This window comes from Oryx dammah, unplaced genomic scaffold (assembly GCF_014754425.2).
Source record: "Oryx dammah isolate SB20612 unplaced genomic scaffold, SCBI_Odam_1.1 HiC_scaffold_24, whole genome shotgun sequence".
Taxonomy (NCBI): domain Eukaryota; kingdom Metazoa; phylum Chordata; class Mammalia; order Artiodactyla; family Bovidae; genus Oryx; species Oryx dammah.
The window spans coordinates 72233000-72257330 of NW_024070208.1; the positions used below are offsets into that span (position 1 = coordinate 72233000).

At 39.8% G+C, this 24331-nt stretch overlaps 1 protein-coding gene across 1 annotated transcript in view; it reads left to right on the forward strand.

Moving 5' to 3' along the window:
* The window catches only part of HS6ST3 (heparan sulfate 6-O-sulfotransferase 3), a 720067-nt gene that overhangs the window by 595769 nt on the left and 99967 nt on the right, over window positions 1-24331 (forward strand). The gene's annotated exons all lie outside the window — the stretch shown is intronic.

Genomic DNA, 24331 nt, shown 5'->3' on the forward strand with positions numbered 1-24331 from the left:
CAAAGACCGTAGCCCACCAGTCTCCTCTGTCCGTGGAATCCACCAGGCAGGAATAACTGGAGTGGGTTGCCATTCACTTCTCTAGGGGACCTTCCTGACCCAGGGATCAAACCCTGGTCTCCTGCATTGCAGGCACGTTCTTTACAGTCTGAGCCACCAGGGAAGCCCAGCATTTGTTCTAGACTTATCACCAAATAATCCTTCTATGCCAGGTCACTGAGTAATTTTAACTCTCTATTGAAATATTTTAACTAATGCAGTATACTGGCAGTGATATCTATCTATCTGCATTATTTTGATATTACTGCAAAACAAATTACCACAAATTTAGCTCATGGCTTTATTGGGCAGAATTATGGGTGGACTTAGATGGGTTGTCAGCTAGGATTTCACAAGACCTAAATAAATCAGGACGTTAGTTGGGCTGGGTTGTTGTCCAGAGGCTCTGAGAAAGAATCTGCTTCCAAATCATTGAGATGGTCAACAGAATTCTTTCCTAGTGGTTTTAATAATGAAATCCCATTTCCTTGCGGGTTATCAGCCAAGATTGCTCTCTGCTCCTAGTGACTGCCTGCCTTTGTGCTCACATGGCCCACTCCATCTTCCAACTTCGAATTGCTGGCTTCTGCCATCAGCTAAAGAAAGCTCTCTGCTTTGAAGAGCTTCAGTGATGAGATCAGACCCACCTGGGGCTTTAATTACATCTGTAAAAATTCCTTCAAAGCAGCACCTAGATTAGTGCTTGATTGAATAAACAAGGTTTGAAGAAATTTGGAGATGGGGGCACCTTGAGAATTCTAGCCACAGTTCTGTCACCTTCCTTCCTGTCTATCTGTCTATCATCTAGCTCTCATTTATCTGCCTACCTACCTACCTAATCTATTTCTCATCTGTCTGTCCAGCACTTATCTAGCCGTCCATCTATCCAAATATATGCCTTTATCTGTGTCATTTATTTCTGTTCCTGGGGTTTTCAGACTTTTAAAAAACAGCAATCTAGAAAGGTGGTACTGACGAACCCATTTGCAGGGCAGCAATGGAGATGCAGACATAGAGAACAGATTTGTGGACACAGCAGAGGGAAGGAGAGGGTGGGATGAAGGTAGAGAGTAACATGGAAGCATACACACTACTGTCTGTAAAATAGATAAGCCAGTGGGATTTGCTGTGTGATTCAGGGAGCTCAAACTAGTGTTCTCTGACAACCTAGAGGGGTGGGATGGAGTGTGAAGTGGGAGGGAAGTTCTAGAGTGAGGGGACATATTTTTACCTATGGCTGATTCATGTTGATGTATGGCAGAAACCAACATGATATTATAAAGAGACTATGCTTTAATTAAATTAAATCAAGTAAATTAAAAAGTATTTTTAAAAGATGAATAAGAAAACAGTATACAGTAAAAATCAAAGCAAAAGGAGAAGAAAAACACGGGTAAAGATAGAATATGCTCTTGCCTTTTCCATTAATGCAGGTTAAATGGGCAACATAGAAGAGCAACCATTAGCCTATAAGGTAGTGAACTAAATGCCAAACTGTGATGGAAGAATACCTGATATCACTTTCCTCCTTCTGGGTGAGCCAGACGTTGAGGTCCAGCCACAAATCAGAGAGTCTGAAGTGTGGAGCTCTGCTGGGAAATTGCACGGAAGTGCCACAGCCTGAGAAGCCCTAGGCCTTGTGAATGGGATGGCAGTAAACGTCCAGGAGTAATTTGTGAACAGCGTACATCAGTTTTTTTTTTTTTTTTAACCTATAAATCTAAAAGAGAGGTAGTCAAGAAAGGGAAAGAAAGTATAGTTTTAGAGAGTAGGGACACTCATGTGGCAGATCATACGATTTTGCTGTCCACGTGCATAAAGCCAATCTCCACTACGGCACCCCAGGGGCTAGTGTTTAGGAAGGTAACCATGAGCCTCTTGGCCCCTCTGTAACTAATAGATTATGTGCTGAGAGGGAGCAGGTGCTGGGAAGAATAACCAAGAAAGTGTGAAGTACCATATTTCTCAGACTTTTTCCAGTTTTCTTTTTCCTTCCTAATACTTTTTGAGACTTGGAGAAGGAAATGGCAACCCACTCCAGTATTCTGGCCTGGAGAGTCCCATGGACAGAGGAGCCTGTTTGGCTACAGTTCATGGTGTTGAAAGAGTCAGACACGACTGAGCACACGCTTTTTGAGAGTATACCATATACTGCCTGCTTCCACATAAAGCATGACGTTTAATCCTCACATTAACCCTGGCAAGCATGGATCCTCATTCCTGTTTTGCATAGGGAAGGAGGGCATGGAAACCCACTTCAGTATTCTGGCCTGGAGAATCCCCAGGAATAGAGCCGCCTGGCAGGCCACAGTCCATGGGGTTGCAAACAGTCAAACCTGACTGACTAAGCACAGCAAATAAGAGAGAGATAAGGAAGTGGATATTAATGTGTGTTATATGGCTATTAGTTACTAAGGACTGTTCAAGGGGTGCCTTCATGTTTAAATTCATTTATTCCTCAAGTCTCCTTAAGGTAGGTCTATTGCCTTCACGTCACAGGTGAGGAAATCAACACTCAGAAATGAAACAGAAGTTGCTAGATGTCAATCTAGAGGTGGTGAACTTGAATTTAATCTTGGCCCTGTGTCCCCAAAACTTCTCTGATTGGAGGGCGGCACAAGGATCCCAGAGAGGTGCTTTCTAGGTTCCATTTGGATGTGCGGGGCAAATTTTACGTTTTAAATGTGTCCTTTAGTTGGATCTTAAAAATATAATAAAATACACTCAGAGGTGTGATATCCAAATTTTAACACATTGGAGATCACCTTGTATGACTCCCCACACCCAACAAAATAAAATGAGAGTAACAAATCCGCCCCATCTTGGAGTTCCCTGACTCAGTTGCCACTCAAGAATCCTAAGCATTTCCATCTTTGCAGCCTTCCACACCCAACCAGTCCTCCAGCCCTGAGATTTCCTGGATCCCAGTCTGAGTCAGCATTCTAGCCACATACTCCAATAGCACTCTGTAGCATTTATTATAATGATTATTAAATAATGACTTGCATAGTTAATTTTGTTTAATGTCTGTCTCCCCTGTCAGATTTAAATTTCTCAAAGGTGACCAAGATAGCTTCTCACTGTTATATCTCTAGCAGTGACTTATTGAGTCTATAAATAAATACCAGGTTAAATCATTTTTGTGCAGACCTCAGATCAAAGCTTTTCTTTCATCACTATTTAATTGAAGAAGACCCTGAAATGACAGGACATGCTGTCGTGCTGTTAAGAAAGTCTTACCAACTGTGACTCCTTTCTGGCATGAATCAAAAGTTTTATGGAATCCACAACAACAAAAAGGGAAGGGCAAAAAATTAATTGGACACTGACTGCTCTAACTACTGGTGTCAAACTTGGAGGCTTATCAAAATAGCCATATTGTTTGGTGATTGACCATAGCAAATAAAGATTATAAATGAGGGACTTCCCTGGTAGCCCAGCAGTTGAGACCCTGCATTTCCAATGCAGAGGGTGCAAGTTCAATCCCTGCTTGGGGAACTAAAATCCCACATTTTGGTTGGCTCAGCCAAAAGCTAAAATTACTTAAAAATCTTTAAATAGATTATAACCTTGAGTTCATGACATGCAATCTAGCTTCATAAGATACCTCTTTAATATATCTTATATAATAAGATGTAAGATTTACTTTGAAAATATAACTGAATAACTACTGATATAACTTCCAGAAATGAGTGCTGGCAACTGAAGAGGCCCTAATTAAAATCTGTTAAGTGAAAGAATGAATGAATGAATTTTATATTTGACTTTATGGAATGAATGTCTGTATATCCTCTGAAATTCAAATGTTGAAACTCATCCCTCAATGTGATGGTATTGGGAGGTGGAGCCTTTGGGAGGTTAGATGAGATCATGAGGGTGCAGCCCTAATAAAAGGTATTAGTGCCCTTAGAAGTGTGCAGAGCTTGCTTCCTCTCTGCTCTCTATGGTTGGAGGACATAAGGAGTAGGGTCAACAAGCTGCAACTCAGACCTTCATTAGACCTGATCCTGACCTTGGACTCCAGACTCCAAATCTATGATAAGAAGGTGTCTGTTGTCTATAAGCCACTCAGTCTAACCTGGTTTGTTCTAACAACCCAGATGGACTAAGCATTTGGTAAATACCCACATTAGCCATTGTGGCCACGAATTTCCCTTTCATTCATCAGCCATCTCTGCCCTTCCTCTCTCACTTTTTGTCCCCTCTTTCCTCTTACCTATAACAACTTTCTTTAATAAAGCTTTTTGGTAAAAAAACAAAACCAAAAAACTTTAGTAAAGGTGCACCTTTATAAAGACTATTCCTTTAGAAATAACCCAGGCATCCAAATTTCTCTATGAAATCATTTCTTTGAAATGGCAAATAAGCACCTCCTATTTGAAGAAGCCAGAAAATGTGAGACCAACATTAATTTTTGGTTTAAAGACAGCAGAAAAAAGCAACAGAGAGGCTGTTTTATTTTATGAGGTTGGTTTTTTTCTGGTAATGTTTGTGTTTTGACTTTTAAAATTATTAGGATTTTCATAAATATTTGAACCCTGTGGAAATAATCTCATCAACATTCTATTTCTAGGTCTATAAAGCAATTACAAGCTTGAAAGTGCTATTTTATTGTAATAAAAAGGAGAGTATTGGTGATATGTGGTTTGTGGTTTATTAAAGCCAGCTTGCTTAGACTTTAAAATGAGTAATTGCCAGCATAATTACTGTTTTACATTATGCGATCTGCACTCAGCTTTTTCGGTGAATCAAGTCTTTCCACAGGTTTATTGGTGCTCCTGCCTGCAGGACTAAAGAAAATGTGGTTAAATAATTTAGCACCTAAGTGGTTACCTATAACTGTGAATCTAGCTTTCACAAAGTGGTCCTAGAGATTCTCTGAGTTAAGCCCAGAACAAGAATACCCACACAACTCTCACTGCCTCGAGAACCTAGGCTTCCTAACATCCTCTCTGTCAATTCCTTCTCCCCTCTCTGCTGCTGGCCTCATACCTGCAAGTCAGTCACATTTCTCTCAGGATTCAAGGGGACACTCTCTCACCCTCATTGACGAGGTGCTGACAAATTGGAGGTGTGTGTTTTGGGGGCCCCCAGATGCTGAGCATCTATTCTGGATCACGCTTCTCCTCACCCTTTCTTCCTGCTCACTTCTTTAGGTCACCAGGACACTGGAAAGAGTGATAAGAAGTCATTTGGCTTCTGTACGTGTATGCTACGTCACTTCAGTCATGTCTGACTCTGTCTCCCCGTGGACTGTAGCCCACCAGGCTCCTCTGTCCATGGGGATTCTCCAGGCAAGAATACTGGAGTGGGCTATGCCCGCCTCCAGGGGATCTTCCCCACCCAGGGATTGAAACCACATCTCCTGACCCAGGGATCGAATCCACATCTCTATGTCTCCTGTACTGCCGGGCAGGTTCTTTACCACTAGCGCCACCTGGGAAGCCCTGACTTCTGGAAAAATCCTAAATAATCTCTCTCACCTCTAAGTGCCTAGAGTGTTTATTGGTTCTAAGACCTAGGTGTCACCTATAGATACTGTCTTTGATAAAATTTGTTTTCTTCTTGTACTTTCATTGCAGAAAGATGGATTACGAGCTCCACAAGGTCAAGCTGGTCTTCTTCCCTTTTGTATTACTCGTCGTGTATAGTAGGTGGTAATGAAATTCAGAAAGGAGAGACTAAGCCTGCAGATGCCTCTGCTTGGTCTGATGCAGGCTGGAGAGGACCTGTCCATGCTCCTACCTTCTGAGGATTTGACACTAGCTTTCTTTTGCCTCGTGACGTTTAGGGAGGTCAGGAAAAGAATGAACTAAGAGAGCTTTTCAGTGACCTTGTCTTCTGTGTTCTTCACTAATTGACTATTATCAGCAACTTTTCTATTCAATTTTATTTTTTAATTTTTATTGGAATGATTGACTTCTAGGGGAGCTAACATGGCTAGTTAGCTATGGTTCTCGAACCTGATTAAGCCACTGCTATCTTGTTTTGTTCAGAGAAGGCAACAGCACTCCACTCTAGTACTCTTGCCTGGAAAATCCCATGGACAGAGGAGCCTGGTAGGGTGCAGTCTAGGGGTCGCTAAGAGTCGGACATGATTGAGCGACTTCACTTTCACGCATTGGAGAAGGAAATGGCAACCCACTCCAGTGTTCTTGCCTGGAGAATCCCAGGGACGGGGGAGCCTGGTGGGCTGCCGTCTCTGGGGTCGCACAGACTCAGACACGACTGAAGCGACTCAGCAGCAGCATCTTGTTTTATTGCTGTTTCACTGTCCTTTGTTTTTATCCTCATTCTGAAACGGTTAAAAGAAAAGGCGGCAATGTGTGCTACAAAAAGCTTATTGACAAAAAGCCATATGGAAATAAAGATTTTTCTCTTTTTTGTTTATAATCCCAGGACCTTGATAGGCCTCTGGCTCCTAAGATGTTGACGTGGATGTGTGTTTTGTGGTATCTGGAGGTTCACTGCTCACTTTGGAAACAATGTTTTATGTCATTCGTCTCTCATGTTTAAGGGTGTCATTAAAAGAACAATCCACATTAGCACACCGTCCTGTTCTGTCTTCATCGCTTCTCTTCAGAGGTGCTCAGTGCAAGACAACATAATGATAACCACTGCGGAAACTGAAGAAAAATCACACCATTTGTGGAAAGACACATGGTGAGCGGATAGTAGAGACCAAGAAGCTGCGAATTAACGAGACAACTGCAGCCAAGTTTTAAAGTCTTCAAAACTCTCTCAAGCTGATTACCTGTATTCTGAGGCTTGTGGTAACTCCTCTTGTTGAAGAATAAGCTGTTTATGCGTTTTTATGGTGCATATCACCTGAGTGCGAGCTGCTCAGACATATTATTTTAGAACAAGACACAGCGTTTTTATATCTTTATCGACTTAATGACCTCATATTTGCCTCTCTGGCTGATTTGTGTTCCAGTCAGGAGTCTTCGGGGATTAACCACATATAAAGTGTTGTCTCTGAGGAGGATTTTTTCCACAACGAAATTGAATGGGGCTAATTGGAATGTTAGCGTAAATCACAATATTTATCTAATAATAATAATAATGTCTAAGAAATATATATTCAAGGTAAATGTACACACATATTCTTTTTTATGGAGGAAAATAAAACCTCAGGTATTGACTTGCTGAGCCAAAGGTAAATGAGCCAATCTGGCCACAGACTAATAATAACATATTACACGTTCATGAATTTCTCAAGTCTATCCCATGCACTTTCACAGATATTATTTTATCTGATTTTCAATAGTTAGAAAGCTTTTTATTATAGAATCTACATTTCCTTATCTGAACCCTAGGAACCAGGTATACTACTTTTACAAAAGTTATCAGGGTTTTAAAGGTAATATTGTTCAGTTCATTTCAGTCACTTGGTAGTGTCTGACTCTTTGTGACCCCATGAACCACAGCACACCAGGCCTCCCTGTCCATCACCAACTCCTGGAGTCCACCCAAACCCGTGTCCATTGAGTCGGTGATGCCATCCAACCATTTCATCCTCTGTCGTCCCCTTCTCCTCCTGCCCTCAAGCTTTCCCAGCATCAGGGTCTTTTCAAGTGAGTCAGCTCTTCGCATCAGGTGGCCAGAGTATTGGAGTTTCAGCTTCAACATCAATCCTTCCAATGAACACCCAGGACTGATCTCCTTTAGGATGGACTGGTTGGATCTCCTTGCAGTCCAAGGGATTCTCAAGAGTCTTCTCCAACACCACAGTTCAAAAGCATCAATTCTCGGCGCTCAGCTTTCTTTATAGTCCACCTCTCACATCCATACATGAGCACTGGAAAAACCATACCAGTTTTACAACTAGACAGACCTTTTTTGGCAAAGTAATGTCTCTGCTTTTTAATATGCTGTCTAGATTGGTCATAACTTTCCTTCCAAGGAGTAAGCGTCTTTTAATTTCATGGCTGCAATCACTATCTGCAGTGATTATGGAGCCCAGAAAAATAAAGTCTGTCACTGTTTCCACTGTTTCCCCATCTATTTGTCATGAAGTGATGGTACTGGATGCCATGATCTTCGTTTTCTGAATGTTGAGCTTTAAGCCAACTTTTTCACTCTCCTCCTTCACTTTCATCAAGAGGCTTTTTAGCTCCTCTTCACTTTCTGCCATAAGGGTGGTGTCATCTGCATATCTGAGGTTATTGATATTTCTCCCAGCAATCTTGATTCCAGCCTGTGCTTCGTCCAGCCCAGTGTTTCTCATGATGTACTCTGCATATATGTTAAAAAAGCAGGGTAACAATATACAGCCTTGACGTACTCCTTTTCCTATTTGGACATATACCATTATTCCATGGCACCCAGGGGTTGTATAGCAGTCTCTGTAGTCAAGTTCATTGACTTGCAGGAAAACTTAACAATAGTCACACAAAATAAGTTAAGTAACAAATATAAAGGATCTCACATCAATTTACATCAGGTTTTGCCAATAAATGGGGAAAAATTTTTGGCTTTCAGAGATTGAGGATTTGGCAAATAAATTAGAGATTGTGAAGGTATACAAGATATATGTTAAAGGCCCAAGTTTTCACAAACAAAAACCAAAAATGTTCCATAGGCATCAATTCCTTATTTTAAAAAATCTCCCCAAATTATCAATACATTGTTCTGCCTTTATAAAATTTTAATCATTCTGCCTGGGTCTCCTGCCTCATTTTTGTCTTTACATTTATGCTGTTCCCAAGAATCTTGCCCCCAGAGTCATGACTTTTAAATTTCCCATTTTTAATCATGAAAACAAAAACTGTATGTTTTGAAGCCAGATCTCAATGTTAATCCTATGTAACTTTTTATAATTTACTGAACTCTTGATACCTTATTTTATTCAGCTCTAAAGTGGGAGTAATAATATTTATCTTGTAGGATTTATGTAGACTTAAAAAATACTCATGTGTAAAAGTGCTTAGCCTAAAGGACTTTGTGATAAAGTGTTCTAATTGTGTTAGCAGTCCTTGTTCTCGTCTTGCTTAATGACAGAACCTTAATATTTAGCTGGTCACTGTAAATAATGACTCCATCTCCCAGCCTTCCTTGTGCTGAGTAGACACAAAATTGCAGCCAGTAAAGTGAAAGCAGAAGTGCTGGGTGGCACCTTCCAGGAGACACAGGGAACAGCCGGTATGTACCTTTTGCTCTTTGTCCTTTGTTCCTTCCTCCACCCTGGAATCTGAAAAATGTGCCTCCGGAAAGCATGCCTGAGCCATGATAGAGGGCTCCACCTTCGGGCTGGTGGAGTAACGAGCATCCCTGGGAAGCATCTTACAACTCCGTGGAGCAAGCTTCAGTGCTGCGTAGCCTACCTTTGCATTTCTTCACAGGACAGAGGGGCCAAGGTCCATCTTATTAAGTCAGTGTTATTGTGGGGTTTCGGACACAGCTGAACCTAATTCTAACTGTTAAAGCTTTCAATACATGTTGGTTCTCTTGAGTTGTACTCACAATCCGCTTTTTATTGGCACTCATAAACTCTCTTTGCAGGTGTTCACAACCTTCCAGTTTGGGCTTATTGGTTAATTCCAATGGTGTGTTCGCAGCCCGGCTGTGGGCACCTCCTCCCCATACCTTGGCCTGGCAGATACCGTCTTTCTCCCAGCCCTTCAAGATGATCTCAAATTAACCAGTAGTTTGTTGCGTAAAGCATTTTCCATTACATTTCTGCTTTATCCTACTTTCCTTTCCAGCACCTCTTAAAGATCTCTTTAATGGTTTCATCTTAAATTCCTATTTTATGATTCTAGAACTCTTTTCATATCTCATTGTGAAATACTGTTTTAGGCTTTCTCTTTGTCTCCTTTCTTCCAACCTTTTCATCAGCTCTTTTTTTTTTTTTTTCCAGTCTCATTTTTCCATTTCAGAAAAAGTTTTCTCTTCATTTCTTTATTTCTCTCTTAGGATAATACTGGCTTCTTCCCAGAAGGCAACACAAGTTCAGAAGTGAAGCTCCTACATCCTTCACAGCACTCTGGAGAGATTAAAGCCAATAAAACATAATGTGCATTTATTTTTACACTTACGCGCATTTGAAACACACAAAACAGTGGTATACATTGTATGGGTACTCAACAATGTAGAAAAAGTAAGAGAAATGCACTGAGTAGATAACAAATTGACTTTAATTTGTTAATTTGCTTAATTGATTATGTGGGAGCAGGGAGGGAAGTAAGGTTAAATAGATTTGGGCTCTGTCTGTACACTTTTAGGCAGTTTTACTAAGATATAATTGACATACAATAAACTCTCTGTATATATATTCTTAAATCCAAAGTTCTTTTGGCTGTTCTAAGTGTCTGCATTACCATATGAATTTTAGAACAGCTTTAAAAGTTCTACAAAAATGCCTGGGATTTTAATTGGAATTGCTTTAAATCTATAGATCGATTGGAAGAGAATGGAAATCTTAATCACATTGATTATTCCTGTCCATGAACTCAATGACACTCTGCTCATTTAAAAAGAAAAAAAAAGGGGGGGATTTCTCTTTTTGTTTCATTTGGGTAGTTTCCATGATTATACCCTCCAGTTTGCTAATTCTTATTTTTTTCTTGGCCATCTCTAGTCTATGGTTAGTCCCATCCAGTGCATTTTTTTCATCTATGATTAATCTCATCAAGTAAATTGTTTTCATGTTAAAAAGATTATTTGCAGTTATTTCTATAATTTCAAAGTCTCTCAAGTTTTTTAACATGTTAAATACAGTTAGAGTGTCCTGAATATAGTTTTAGTATCCTGTGTGCCTGCTAAGTCACTTCAGTCGTGTCCAACTCTGTGTGACCCTATGGACTGTAGCCTTCCAGGCTCCTCTGTCCACAGGATTCTCCAGGCGAGAATACTGGAGCAGGTTGCCATGCCCTCCTCCAGGGGATCTTGGATCTGAAATGAAAACTTTTAATATACTTATCTGCTAATTCTAATATCTGGGTTAGTATTGGTCTGTTCCCCTCGTTATGGAGAGTATTTTGTCACTTCTTTGCATGTCTGATAATTTTTGAATGGCTTCCAGGCATTGCCATTTTTACTTTCTTGGGATGGATATTTTTGTATTCCTATAAATATTCATAAACTTTCTACCTGTATTCAGTTAATTTTCTTGGAAATAGATTCTTTAAGTCTATCATCTATTCTTTTTCAAGGTGGGATCAGGTATTATTACTTTATTCAGGAACCTATGAATTTTGAGTTTATCTAGTTTAATTAATTGGAGAAGGAAATGGGAACAAGTACAATTCCCAGACCTGAGTGACAAGCCAAATGACATATTCTCTTATACTCTAAAATGGTTCCTTCCCTAATCTTGGACAGTTTATTTACATATATTTTCCTCTCCAGAACACCAGTTTTGTAATTGTCTATCTTCTTGTTTGTCTTGTCCACTGATCATGAATTTCCTGAAGGCAAAACCAGTCCCACATGCCCTAACAAAACGGACCCACTCAATAAATACTTATTGATTAAACAAAGTAGAAAGGACAAGGACATAAATACAAGGCAAATAACTGAGATATACTTTCAGTAAATAAGTTCAGAAGTGAGATATATTACTTCTGATTTCTGCTTACTAAATATTTACTGAAAGAATAAAGAAGCCCAATGTTATATTCATTTGCCAAATTTGTGTTAGCCATATCTAAAACTTGGATTCAGGTTTCTATGGCATCGTTTTGTATCCTAAAATATAGATAAAACAGAAAGATACCCTAGAAGTGAGATTAAACATAACTTGGCAAAAGCCTTAAATATTTATAAAGACCGTGTTCTTTTTTCTGATATTTAAGATGTCTTCTCCTGGAAGGAGGAGGCCACCCACTGCTTGGATATTTTTCTATCCATTGAATTACGCTAAATAAAATCTAATAGTCCTTTTTGTTGCTATAGAGTCAATGACTTCATCCTTTTTTTGTCACCATTTTTACAATATAACAGGCTCAAATGTTGAAAAGTTTTATCTGGTAACCTTATGAAACTGGTACCTTCCCACAAGCATAATTTTAATCAACCACTCCTGGTCCAATACGTGAAAAATAATCACATTCAAGGAAGAGTGACATGTTTTTTCTGGGTCTTTTTAAAAGAAGTACTTTCCAAAAATGGAGTTGGTGATCTTTATGTCATAGAATTGTTATGGGGCATAAAAGAGCTAATGTGTGCCAGTGATCTGGCATATAATTATTGCCAAATTAACTAGTCCTGCTTTCTGAAACAGTATTTTGTACTATGTAACCTAAAACCAAACTATGAAACCAAATAGCGATGGTAATGGAAGTTACTTCCTCCATCTGGTATAAGTGTGAAGGAGAGAAAGCAAAAGAACCAGACATTTGCTTAATACCAAATTGCAAGTTTTCATCTGTAGGTGAATAATCCATGCCTTATCAAGTACCATAAATCATCTATGTATGAGATTGCACCTTGGGTGCTTGAGAAGTGAGATCTGAAGTCTCCTTTCACTGTCTAATCCCAGGACAACCTTAGATAAAATTAATATATCTAAGAAAGAGAAGGAGATGAAAAGAGGAGATTTCTAGCTGCAGTAGTTAATGACAGTGTCCCTGGTGGGGTGTGGGGAGGGCATCTCTCCTCTGGGGTAATGAATGGAATGCCCAGTCCGAGCTAGAATCCCAACCTCCAGAGGTGCTTTGAACACAGAACCTTCACTGACTTAAAAAAGTAGTTCTCCTCCATCATTTCAGCCAGTAGTTTGCCAAAAGAGGCTCTGCCTTCAAAGGGGTAGAGAGCTGTCCTGCACCCTGAACTAGAAAAAACTAGAGGAAGGAGACAGAACCTACGTGGCAGAAGATGCTCCAGCCAATACCTATTTCAGTCTTGCCTGCTGTTTCACTGATTGTTTGAGGCTTTTACAAATGGTTTATACTTTCTATATGCAAAACATTGCCAAATATTTTTAGTCCATTTGGTTAGCAATTGGTTTTCCAACTTCCTTCATTTTCTGTATATATAACACCTTGGTCTCCTTGGATTTTATTATTTTACTTGTCTCTCTCACCTCTGGTACATTCTCAATCCAATTAGCCTTTATTTATTTTTTTGAATCTTTGTTCTTTATGTTGAATACAGTGGTTCTTAATGTAAAATGCCATGCAGTTATAGCTTTTCTGTATGCCTAACCTTTATTTCTTGCTATTATTAGCCTTTGCACATAATATTCTTTCTCTGTTTTCACTGGTGTGTTTGACAATTCCCTATTTAGCATCATCTGGAAATTTCATTAATGTACGCCTTCTTCCAAATCATTAATAAAGTTGTAACTCAAACTGCAGCTGACAATCATTCCCCCGGCTCCCTCTGGTCATCTTTTTGAAGTTCATCACATTGCCCTTTATCATCTTTTTTTTTTTTTTTTTAAGGATTTGCCAGCCACTTTCCAATCCTCCAGATATTGCTTACACTCAGTCATTTTAAATTAATTTTGTGACTGTGTTTCAGAATCTCATAGAGTACCTTGCATAAAATAAGCACTAGATAAACATTAGTAGAACTAAATTGGTTCACTAGGCCAGCTATTTCATTTATTCAGTTCAGTGTGTTTGGGTCTCCCCAACACTACCAATAAGGAGGAGAAGGGGATGACAGAGGATGAGGTGGTCGGATGGCATCACTGACTTGATGGACATGAGTTTGAGCAAGCTCCGGGAGTTGGTGATGGGCAGGGATGCCTAGGGTGCTGCAGTCCATGGGGTTGCAAAGAGTCAAACATGACTGAGCAACAGAACTGAACTGAACTGAATGCTACCAAAAAAAAAAGAACACAAATCTTTTTTTTTTGGTGGGGGGATAGACTTTTTAAGACAGTTTTTGGCACTTTCTCTAGTCCTTCTGGGGCTTCCCTGGTAGCTCAGTCAGTAAAGCGTCTGTCTAGAATGCAGGAGACACAGGTTCAATCCCTGGGTTGGGAAGATCCCCTGGAGAAAGAAATGGCAACCCAATCCAGTACTCTTGCCTGGAAAATCCCATGTACCGAGGAGCCTGGTAGGCTACAGTCCATGGGGTCACAAAGAGTCAGACACGACTAAACAACTTCACTTCACTTCTAGTCCTTTTAAATGATTAAGGGTGCTCCATTTCTTTTTATAGTTTAGACGCTATCTTAATCCAGGTACTGATAATAAGCAAGGAAGATATCCCAATACCATATGTGTGTGTGTGCGTGTGCGCATGTGTATTCTAGTAACTTTACCATTCATCAGCTTTAAAAATGTCCTGGTAACCCTACCAAATTCCTAACTGGATTTAAGATATCTTATAATAAATACGTATTTACAATAAGACCAAAACAAACCATCATAGGACAAAAGAGAACACAAGAAAGAAAGGAAAACAACATATCTTTAAATTCCTAAACCATGGCAAGAGTGACACGAGGGAGAAGAAAGTGGGAGTTTTGAAGCTAGGATAAGGTTGAATTTTTACTTTATTGCTCATGAGATAAATGACTTCATGCAAATTTTGTGACCTCTTTCAGCTTCAGTTTCTCCATTAATGATCACCTTTAACTGATCATTCCAGATAGCTAGTGTAGGTAAGGCAACTAGAAGCAATCTTGGCTTATGATGTGCTCTGGACCTATCCCTGCCAGCATTCCCTGCCTGCAGCAAGTGGTCCCTCTGCCCCATGGCACAAGCAGGAAATTTAGAAGAAACATGCGAGTCGCTTCCTCTTTCACCTCCACGTCCAAACAATAGCAAGTGCCACTGCCACTTTCTCCGATTCACCCACTGCCACCTCTGTATGGGGTCCTTGGTTGCTGCAATGGACTTGAAGTCTCTCTTCTTCAGCTCAACTTTCCCTTAGTTCACTGCCTGCAGAACAACCGCATTTAGCCTTTGCAGAGTGAGAGCCTGACGCTCCATTGCTTAAACCTTGCAGGGACTTCTCACTGACTTGAAATAAAAACCCCACCTCCTTGTTTCCTTATGATCTGACCTGCTTCCCTGAGACCACAAGCTTGAACAGGAGAGGGACCGATCTGTCACTCAGCACATACCTGGCACTGTCTGGCATGTTACCTAATACATGGGAGAGTGAAGGGAAAGTGTCAGTCACTCAGTCATGTCTGACCCTTTGCGACCCCATGGACTGCAGCCCATCAGGCTCCTCTGTCCATGGGATTCTTCAGGCAAGAATACTGGAGTGGGTAGCCATTCCCTTCTCCAGGGGATCTTTCTGACCCAAGGATCGAACCTGGTTCTCCTGCATTGCAGGCAGATTCTTTACCGTCTGAGCCACCAGGGAAACATTTACAAATATTAGCTGGATAAAGGAATACTGTGCACTATTGCTGCAAGGGAAAAAGCTTTTCTCCCAACTTGATCATATACTCCCCTTCTAAGTCAGTGTTCTAAAACTGCTCATAGCCATCCAGCAGTGAGAAATGGTGAAACTACGATTGCTCCTACATTGCTTCCACCTTCATTACCCAGACACTGACATTTAATAATCATTGAGTATTCAAGAATGCAGTTCTTATAGATGAAAGTAACTATTTGTTAAAGAGGAGGGGACTGGAATAAAAATGGAGAACCTTTTGATGAACATTACATTCAAATCATTAGAATTTCATATAGATGTAATTGCTCCCTCAGAAATAGATTAAATATACACAGCATTTTAAATGACATTTTTACATTGTTAAAGCGCAGTTGATTATAAATTGTGAGTATTTTAAAGCGGGCATGCTTCCTCTCCATCAATCAGTGTTATCATGACCATCTTTTTAATAAGATTATTTGCTAATGAAAAACTAAAATGTTCAATGCCTGCAGCAGCATTAACACAGAGAATGAGCAAGTGACAGCTCACCCAGCATTTGATTCTCTCTTCAGAATGCTATGTCTGGAGAAATTCCTTTTTCTTCATTCACACACACACCAGTGCAGCTTCTGCTAATGGGTATTTTCTTCTGATGAGGAGTCATGAGTGCCTTCAAGCTTTGAGGTGCTAATCATTAGCGGTTAAGAAGTATCTTAGAGAACAAACTCTGGCATTCTCCCCAAAAGCTGAAGGTTGAAATGCTGCAGGGCTATTTAGAATGCAGGATTTTGACATTTATACTCACTCAAATTAGGAAGATAATATATTAAGTTGACAAAGAAAGTAAAATCATCAGGCTTTCGATTGTACAACTCAGTAGACTGCTCAGCTGGGTGCATTTCATTAGCTGAGAAGTTCTAATGCGCTATTTACCTGCATGATTTTTTTAAGAGCCTAGGATTATGCATTATGAAAATCACCTTCCAAAAAAAGGAAAACAAAAGCAGAGGAGCACACAGAATCTCTAAAGGAAAATTCATTTTTATTTTTAAAAAATCAGAGATTTTTTTATGTGTTAACTTATGTGTTTTGTGTATTGGAGGCAGGACATGGCCATGGGAAGGAAGGCATCATTGGAAAGTAATCAGGAAACATGTTGATAACTCATTATAGGTGTTACCTACGTGTATGCATGCTCAGTTGCTTCAGTCATGTCTTCCGACTCTTTGCAACCCTATGGACCGTAGGCTGCCAGGCTCCTCTGTTCACAGGATTCACCAGGCCAAAATACAGGAGTGGGTTGCCGTGCACTCCTCCAGAGGTCTTCCTGACTCAGGGATCAAACCTGCATCTCCTTCATCTCCTGAATTACAGGCAGATTCATTACCACTGAGCCCCCTTGGAAGCCCAGTGGCTTCCATACTATACTATACTATACTTCTATATCTATACTAATTGCTAATTAAATAATTCTTATTCATTATAAGAATTCACTATAAAAGAAGCATGACATACACTGAGGAAGGATATTAAACTAAGTATGAAAACTTGTTCAAAACACAGAAAGGATATTGGGTCAGAACACTGCTTTGTATCTGAAAAGCAAATAGTAGAGAAAACCAAGACCTTCATTTCTGGCCTTTAAGTGTATCTCTTTCTCCAGACTTCCTAAGTTCTCTGCACTGAATGAATATCTGGAACCTGTGCTCTCTCCTACAATATTTTGAGTAACTTTTTTTTAAAAAAGTATAAGCTAGACACTTGAGAGTCCCTTGGACTGCAAGGAGATCCAACCAGTCCATTCTGAAGGAGATCAGCCCTGGGATTTCTTTGGAAGGAATGATGATGAAGCTGAAACTCCAGTACTTTGGCCACCTCATGCGAAGAGTTGACTCATTGGAAAAGACTCTGATGCTGGGAGGGATTGGGGGCAGGAGGAGAAGAGGACGACAGAGGATGAGAGGGCTGAATGGCATCACTGACTTGATGGACGTGAGTCTGAGTGAACTCCAGGAGTCGGTGATGGACAGGGAGGCCTGGCGTGCTGCAATTCATGGGGTCGCAAAGAGTTGGACACGACTGAGTGACTGAACTGAACTGAACTGAACTGAAGCAATAAATGATAAAATAATTATATCTATCATATAATTAAGTTTAAACTGGTCAAACTCACCTCAGAGACTCTCAGATATGCAATAAAGAACCTACCTATATTCTATAGCAAAGGAGCCTGAGTGACCTCCAAGGGGAGGAAGTCACAGAATAAACAAAGACAGCCCAGGCAGATGTGAACAAAAATAAAGCATTGACTTCTGTGTTCATATCAGGTGAATTTTAACCTGGGGAGAATCTAGATAGAGAATGGCACTTTATAAGGCTATGGAGTACAGCCTACAATGAAGCTCAAACCAGGTGACTACCCAGTCATGAAATAATACAATACCAACATCACTATAAAAATCACTAGAAATATAAGGCAGAATTGGAGACTTTAAGCTACAATCATCAATAAAACAAATGAACAAAAAACAAGGCATTAAGAGTACAGAAAGCCTAGATAACCATTTATAAGATGACATATATACATGGAATATATATATACATAGGGGCTTCCCTGGTGGCTCAGATGGCAAAAAATCTGCCTGCGATGCGGGAGACCCAGGTTCGATCTCTGGGTTGGGAAGATTGTCTGGAGAAGAGAAAGGCAACCAACTCCAGTATCCTTGCCTGGAGAATCCCATGGACAAAGGAGCCTGGCAGAAGAATCAGACACGACTGAGCGACTAACACTTTCACATATATATACATATGGAATATATAGATATATACATATTAGACCTACTATATATAGTCTAATATAAACACATTATACCTACTACCTGAGAACAGAGAATACTTCTTTTAGATGCTCAGGAAATTTAATTACTTTAATTTTACAAAAATAAATTACATATTGGCCATAATAAAACTTCAGCAAGTTCATCAAAGCTGAAATAGGATCAAAGCATTTTTGATCAATTGCAATAAAAGGAGAAATTTGAAAATATAACTATTTAAAAACAAAAAAAAGTCATGTGGAAATTTCCAAATTTTCCCTTAATCCTTGAGGCATAAGGAAATCAAAACTTTAACTGTAATACATCTAGAAGGATTGATGAAAGCATGACATGCCAGAACCTAAGTGTACATCTAAAGTCATGATCAGAGAGAGTCATAGCACTAAATAATTTAATAATGAACAAGAAAAAGAATTTAAACTTATAACTTAGAAAAACAAGACTAATGAGAATGATAAAAACAGATCTTAATGAATGGGAAAATTGAAAAATTACAGAACCAATAAGTAAATCTAAAAGCTAGGTAACAGGAAAAAAAAAGATAAATTATCAGCAGACTTAGAAAAAAAAGAGAAAGCAAAATACAAAAACAAAAAAATTGAAAATGAGCAAATGTTGTAGAAAATGAGTCATAGGAGTCTATTTTGCTGAGCTCTATACAAACATGATAAATAATATAGATGAGGAGAGTAAATTTGTAAATAAAAGAGTGTTTAGAAAATTTATACAGACCAACTTCTGTAACACAGATTATTTCAAAGCACACTTCTACTGAAATGTTAAATAATAGGTAATACCAATGCTGCTCTTTTCAGAGTATAGAAAAATGGAGGAAAGTTTCTATGTTATTTTAATGAAGCTCTCATCTCTAGGGGAAAACATGTTTCCTTGCCTTTCTATTTTCTAGAGGAATTTATTTTGTCTGGTGGCCCCTCGTCTTCAAAGTCACAAATCACATCACTTGCCTCTGCTTTACTGCCATCTCTGCACACACTTTCTCTGACTCCCTTGCTTCTTTCCTTCACTTGTAAGAACCTCTGTGATAATGTGTTGTTGTTGCTATTGTTTAGTCACTAAGTCATGTCCAACTCTTTGGCGACACCACAGACTGTAGCCCGCCAGTCTCCTCTGTCCATAGGATTTTCCAGGCAAGAATACTGGAGTGGGTTACCATTTCTTTCTCCAGGAGATCTTCCTGACCCAGGGATCAAATCCACAGCAGGTGTATTCTTTACCACAGAGCCACCTGGGAAGCCCTGAGATTACATGAGACCCACGCAAATACTCCAAAGTAATCTCTCCATTTTAAGATCCTTAAATTAATCACAAAGCCACCTTTGCCATGTAAGGTAATATAGTCACAGGTTCTGTGGATTAGTATGTAGACATCTTTGGGAGGCAACTATTCTGCCTTCCGCACCATATTGCCAAAGATTAACATGTTTGACAGCACCATGTGTTGACTGGTGGTGGGTCAAAGGCACGCTCAGACAATGCTGAAGGTTGGTAAAACCTTTATAAACAGCCATTTGGATTATCCTTAAGATGACAGTTGCACTTTCAGAAATTTCCCTTATGGATTCACCTAGAGGGTAAAGATGATGGTTTATATTAGGGTACTCACTGCAGCATTTTTGTAACATCAAAGAATTGAACAGAAATAAGTCATCACCAAAAAGAAGTGGCTAAATAAGCTAAGGTACACTGATAAAATGGAATATTCTTCACGCTTTCATGAAAATAATTCAATTTCTTTGAATTGAGATGGAGAAAAACACCAAAATGCAGATCATATGTCTTTGTATATGAGAGATGCATTTTTTTTTCTTTTACATTTTAACATTTCTGAAATCAGGATGTGTCTTTCAAATAATGGCCTGTCATATTTAAGTGGCAGGATATTTTTTTCTTTCAGAGCGGTAAGGTAACAATGGTGTGTCTTCTGGCCAGTGAGAACTTGAACTTGATGGAGTACTGTCGTTAAGTGGGGGAAAAAATTCAGATTAGTAGGTAACAATGAATATGTGTAAACACACATACTTCCCCTCATTATTAGATCATTAACATCAGCATTCAGACAAGCTTTTTGTTTCTCCTACTAAAAAGGCAAATCTCCTTTTGATCGCATTTTCTCCCTCTAGTTTTTACCTCTCTTCTTGGCTTCCTTTTACAGCAAAACTCAAGAGACTTAATCTATACACATTTTCTCAAGTTTCTCTTCTGCTTCTAAGGCCTAAATCCATTCTAATTCATTTTGGTCCCACTAAAATGCTTCTCATCAATATTACCATGGACCTTGGTCTTGATAAATCATTTAGCACCATGAAGTACAATTGACGTGCCTCCTCTTGAAATATGTTCCCTCCCTTGGCTTCTTGGACATCTCACACTGCTTTCCTCCTCTCTATTGCTGGCCCTTGCCAATATGCTGGGTTTCTCATCATTTTCACTAGTAACGGTGGCAGCATCCCAGGGCTCCATCCTACCCCCTTCTTCCCTACATTCACTTCTGTTGGAATCTCTTCTGAACTCACAGCTTTGAACACCATCGATTTGCCTATAAGTGTCTAATTTGTCTCTCCAGCTCAGATCTGTTCTGTGTTTTCATATTCATATATCCAACTGTTTGCTTAGCATCTCCAATTTGCTGTCTAATGAGCATCTGGGGCTTAGGATAACTGAGACTGAACTTCTCCTTTTCCCCTCAAAGCTTCTTCAGGTTTCCTGTTTCAGTAATGACACTTCTCTCAGTGGTTCCGGCTAAAATCCCTAAAGGTGCTCTCAATACTTGACTTCATTTCTAAGCCCACTTTGAACCCATAGTCTGTTCTTGTTAATTCTGCCTTCATATCTATCCAGAATCTGACCTCTGCTTACCACCTCCATTGCTGCCTTCTGGTCTAAGCCATGGGTCATTATCTTTTGACTGTATTCTTGCCATGTCCTTAGTGCTCTCCCAAGTCTTCAGGCTCTTCTTAACAGAGCATTCAGGATATCCTGCTAAAATGCAAGTCAGATCATGTCATTGCTCTTGTTGAATTCCTCAGTCATGTCCAACTCTTTGTGATCCTATGGACTGCAGCAAAACAGTCTTCCCTATCCTTCACTATCTCCCAGAGTTTGCTCAAACTCAAGTTTGCACTGACTCCACTGAGTCAGTGATCCTATCCAACTATCTCATCCTCTGTCACCTTCTTCTCCTTCTGCCCTCAGTCTTTCCCAGCATACAGGTTTATTCAAATGAATTGGCTCTTCACATCAGGTGGCCAAAGTATTGAAGCTTGAGCATCAGTCCTTCCAATGAATATTCAGGGTTGATTTTCTTTAGGATTGACTGATCTCCTTGAAGTCCAAGGGATCCTCAAAAGTCTTCTCTAGCACCACAGTTCAAAAACATCCGTTCTTCAGTGCTCAACCTTGTTTATGGTCCAACTCTCACATCTTTACATGACTACTGGAAAAACCATAGCTTTGGCCCTCATAATCAAAGCCAAGTTTGTTATAGTGACACAGCTCAGCCCGACTCAGTCCACTGTGTATCTTGCCCTCGTTTCCCATCCTTTACTCTCAGACTCTTCCTGGATGCTCTTCCTTGATGACAACAGAACTCTCTATTTGCCCTCCTTCTCATCTGTTAAAGTGTCACTTTGTTTGCAAACCTTCATTCTGGCCACTCTTAAATTTTGCCACCCATTTCTACATCTTCCCAAGACTTACTTCCCCCATTCCCTGTTTGAATTTTCTCCATAGCAATGATTATGTTCTAATAGGCTACAGTGTTATCACATTTATTGTATTTGATTGCCTAGAATGTAGACTCCTTGAAGGCAAGGAATATTGACTCTTTTGTTCATTGATACATGCGCCATACTCAATGCCTGACACATTGGTGAAAGGGTTATCAGTTCTTTATCGGAGCATAGCACAGCTCTGGAAGGATACCCAAGAGAATGATGGCAAGGCCTCTCTGTGGGTTAGAACTGGGTTTCTGGGAAACAAATGGACAGTCTATGTATTTTAACACTTTGAATTTTATGCCATGTTATGTATTTAAAACAATCAAATTAGATCATTTGCATACAATTTAAAAATATTAAATAAAGGCTCTAATCTCACTTGCAAGTTGGGATGGAGTATCACATTTTGAGCCAAGAGTGTGAAATATTCTTTACCTGCTTGGAGTCACTCGTTATTCTTTTTGCTCTGGATGTCTCTGCTAGTCATATGGTACTTTAATAGAAGTCAGTAGGGAGGAATGGTGGTGATTTTCTCCATCACTAATTCCTTCTTTCTTATTCCTTTGACACACTTTTTAAAGAGAATTTACAAAAATGTAATGTCCAGATGGCCAGAGCTCTTGAGATCAGAGTCAAATTAGCTCTGGAACCACAGCAAAATGATTTCTTCTTCCCTTCTAAAAGGAAAGCAAAGGCCAACCTTTGGCTGGCAGACGGATAGCTGCTTGCAAAATGGATTCACCCAGTGTCTCTGGCAACAAGACTGGAGTAGAAACAATACTTGATTAAATAATTGCTAGATACCGGCTGGCACATAATTGTGAAGAGTTAGAAGTATAGGTTATGATATTGTGAAGCAAAGGCAAATGGTGAAAAATTCTTAAAGAGATGAGAACTCTGTATGCAGGTCAAAAAGCAACAGTTAGAACCAGACATGGAACAAAAGACTGGTTCCAAATTGGGAAAGGAGTATGTCTAGGCTATATATTGTCACCCTACTTATTTAAGTTACATGCAGAGTATATCATGCAAAATCCTGGGCTGGATGAAGCACAAGCTGGAATCAAGACTGCTGGGAGAAATATCAATAACCTCAGACACGCAGATGACACCACCCTTATGGAAGAAAGCAAAGAGGAGCTGAAGAGCCTCTTGATGAAAGTAAAAGAAGAGAGTGAAAAAGCTGGCTTAAAACTCAACATTCAAAAAATGAAGATCATGGCATCTGGTCCCACCACTTCATGGCAAATAGATGGGGAAACAGTGAGAGGCTTTATTTTCTTGGGCTCCAAAATCACTGCAGATGGTGACTGCAGCCATGAAATTAAAAGACACTTGCTCCTTGGAAGAAAAGTTATAACCAACCTAGACAGCATATTAAAAAGCAGAGATGTTACTTTGCCAACAAAGGTCCATCTAGTCAAAGCTATGGTTTTTTCAGTGGTCATGTATGGATGTGAGAGTTGGACAATAAAGTAAGTTGAGTGTCAATGAATTAATGCTTTGGAACTGTGGTGTTGGAGAAGACTCTTGAGAGTCCCTTGAACTGCAGGGAGATCAGGATTCTTGCCTGGATAATCCCTTGAACAGAGGAGAATGTCAAGTTACAGTCCGTGGGGTCACAAAGAGTCAGACATGACTTCAGTGACTGAACACAACTGAGCCTAAAGGAAATCAGTCCTGAATATTCATCAGAAGGACTGATGCTGAAGCTGAAACTCTGACACTGCCCACCTGATGCAAAGAACTGACTCATTGGAAAAGACCCTGAAGCTGGGAAAGACTGAAGGCAGGAGGAGAAGGGGACTACAGAGGATGAGATGGTTGGATGGCATCACTGACTCCATGGACATGAGTTTTAGCAAGCTCCAGGAGTTGGTGATGGACAAAGTAGCCTGACATGCTGCAGTCCATGGGGTTGCAAAGAGTGGGACATGACTGAGCAACTGAATCAAGATAGGCAGGAGAAACATCAACTGCCTGAGATATGCAGATGATACCACTCTAATGGCAGACAGTAAAGAGGAACTAAAGAGCCTCTTGATGAGGATGAAGGAGGAGAGTGAAACAGCCAGCTTAGGACTAAATATTAACAAAAATAAGATCATGGCATCAAACCCCATTACTACATGGCAGATAGAAGGGGAAACAGTTGAAGTAGTGACAGATCTCCTCTTCTTAGGCTCCAAAATCACTGCAGATGGTGACTAAAGTCATGAGATCAGAAGATGATTGCTTCTTGGCAGAAAAACAAATACAAACCTAGACAGTGTATTGAAAAGCAGAGACATTACTCTGCCAACAAAGGCCTGTATAGTCAAGGCTATGGTCTTCCAAGTGCTCATGTACGGTTTTGAGAACTGGACCATAAAGAAGGCAGAATGCCAAAGAATTGATGCCTTTGAACTGTGGTGCTAGAGAAGACTC